This window comes from Corvus brachyrhynchos, unplaced genomic scaffold, assembly GCF_000691975.1.
Source record: "Corvus brachyrhynchos isolate BGI_N302 unplaced genomic scaffold, ASM69197v1 scaffold904, whole genome shotgun sequence".
Lineage (NCBI taxonomy): Eukaryota > Metazoa > Chordata > Aves > Passeriformes > Corvidae > Corvus > Corvus brachyrhynchos.
The window spans coordinates 222757-225504 of record NW_008237536.1 but is presented as its reverse complement, the minus strand read 5'-3'; positions in this window follow the sequence as shown (position 1 = coordinate 225504).

The following is a 2748-nucleotide window of genomic DNA, read 5'->3' as shown; positions in this document are numbered from 1 at the left end:
GACCGTCTGCACACAGTTTTTCACTGCTGATACATAAACACTATTTTCCTGCACAATACTTGAGCAACTGAGTTGCCAAACATGCTCTCAAACAAAGAGGCATAAAACAAGTATACACAGAGTAATGTAATGAGATCCCAGCACTGTTTCCCCTCCAGGGATGAATAATGCCAGCCTGACACATGGCATATGAATTCCTCGAGGACTGACAGCAAGCTGGATTTCTTGTATAACTCTATCACTTCATACATCTGTGGCCTTGTCAAGGTAGCCAGTCTCCATCAGTACCACAGGGCTACTCAGGATGGAGCTGAGGACTGGCTGTGCAGGCGTTTGCTGCTGTGTTTTGAGCTTAGAAGCTCCATAAAAGCGGATCCCACCAGATGCTGTAAGCCCCGCAAGAACCACTGAAATTACTTGGACAACGTCAGCTGCAGCATGTGAAATGGGGCTGATTTATACCAAAATGAGGATTTCGCTCTCCACATTGGAATTTGATACAAAGACTTGAGAAAAACTTAATACAGTAATGTTCTATGCCCATGTCTGAGGATCATCTGAGCAGACCACAGCCCATGCTGCAGATGGAGATGCAACATGTAGAATCATGGAATGGTTTGGATTGGAAGGGACCTCAAGGATCAACTAGTTCCAAACTCCCTGCCATGGGCAGAGACACCTTCCACCAGACCAGGTTGTGCTCCAAGCCCCGTCCAACCTGACCTTGGACACTTCCAGGGACGGGGCAGCCACAGCTGGCCTCACCACTCTCACAGGGAAGAATCTCTTCCTAATGCTTAGTGTATACCTGCCCCCCTTCACTTTGAAGCCATTCCACCTTGCCCACAGGACTGTGACCCCAGGTTTTGGGTAGGTGTCTGCTAAATTCCACACTGCACTTCAGCAGGGGTGCCATCTCTGTGCTTTCTTGGTGCTGATGGTCCCCAGGAGATTTGTGCTTTGGAGCTTCACCCTGGAAGAGCTGTATTAGTACTTGGCCTGAAGTTTACTCTTTCCATGATTCTCATCATCAAAGAATGCCAAGGCCTGTCTGACAGTTCTGCAGTCAATCCTGTTTTAGCCCATGACTGAACAGCATTTCAGGTGGATTTGGATACCAGTACAGCCCAGTGGCTCCAGCACATCTCCCTATCTGCCTGATAGAATTCAGCTGCAGGTTTGCTCAGGTATCAGCTGAGACATGGGGCTTTCACCTCCCTCCTGCTGCAGACACATCCAGCAGTCAAGGTCCTCACCTCCCAGTTCCCACTGCCCCATCTGGCTGCCTTCTGCTGTGCCAGAATTAGCACAAGTGTTAGTGATATTCCATTTTCCAAAAAGATGTTTTCTTAGTTTTTAACTACATGGAAGTTTCTGCAGAGCAGGTTTTTGTGGGTGAAATAGATTTTCCATAGGAAATAATGAAAATCTGGGGAGGAGAAATGAATCAGAAACTCCTTTGGATTTTAGAGGCATTTTCCTTGTTCGGCTTTTTGATTTTCAAGTTTTGTTTTGGCTTAGGAGGAGGGGAGAGTGGGACATAGAGTAAAGCAGCTCTGCATCTCCTGCAGCAGGGTGTAGACAGCATGGTCTGTCCTTTGCCCACTGAGATGTGGGATCCTGGACTGAGGGCAGGTTTGCCAGAGCCTCTCCCTGTTCTCAGCAGTGACAGATCATGGTGCAACCAGAGTCCTCCAGCCATGTGGGCTGCAACCACATGAATTTGATTTACCCGCTCACTTTCCCCTTGTTCCTCCCTGAGCTCAGCTTTAGAAATTCAGCACTGGAGCCTGTCTGGTCATCCAGGAGGGTACAGGTGAAAAAGTGTGCTGGTTTGGGCGGGGATAGAGTTAATTTTCTTTATAGTAGCTGGTACAGGGCTGTGATTTGGATTTGTGCTGGAAACAGTGTTGATAACCCAGGGATGTTTCCCCTACTGCTGAGCAGGGCTGGAATAAAGTCAGGGGCTTTTCTGCTGTCCGCCCCATCCCACCACTTAGGAGGCTGAGGGGGCACAAAGAGCTGGGAGGAGACACAGCCAGGACAGTTGATTCAAGGGATATTCCGGACGATATTGCATCATGCTCAGCATATAGAGCTGGGGAACAAGTAAAAACGAAGGACATTTGGAGGAATGGTGTTTGTTTTCTCAAGTCACCATTACATCTGATGGAGCCCTGCTGTCCTGGGGATGGCTGAGCACCTGACTGCCTTGGGAAGCGGGGAATGCGTGACTGGTTTTGATCTGCTTCCTAACATGGCTTTTGCTTTACATATTGAACTGTCTTTTTCTCAAGCCACAAGTTTTCTCAGACTTGCTCTCTCGATTCTGTCCCTCATCCCACCAGGGGACAGTAAGTGAGTGGGGATGAGATCCTGGCTGGGGTTAAATCATGTCAGAGAAGAAGACAATGGTAAATCCAAGCCAGCTGTAATCACATAGCCCTTGAAAGATGTTGGTGAAGCACCAGGGAAATGCTGAACTGTAGGTGACTCCTCCTATCCAAAGTTCACTCCTGGTGTGAGTTCCACAAGCTGTGGCCAGTCAGCCATATCCAACTTAAATTACACATTTATTGTTAAGGTGGACATGACCTGCTGAGTTACAGAAGTACCCTTACATATAAGGTACCTCTAACCAGCCCCAGCCCACGCAAAGGACACAGAAGATCAATATTTGTCCCTGTGCAGTGCTCCCTTTCCCACTCTCCACACCACCCTCCAGCCATCTGTTCACTGCCTGCAGCC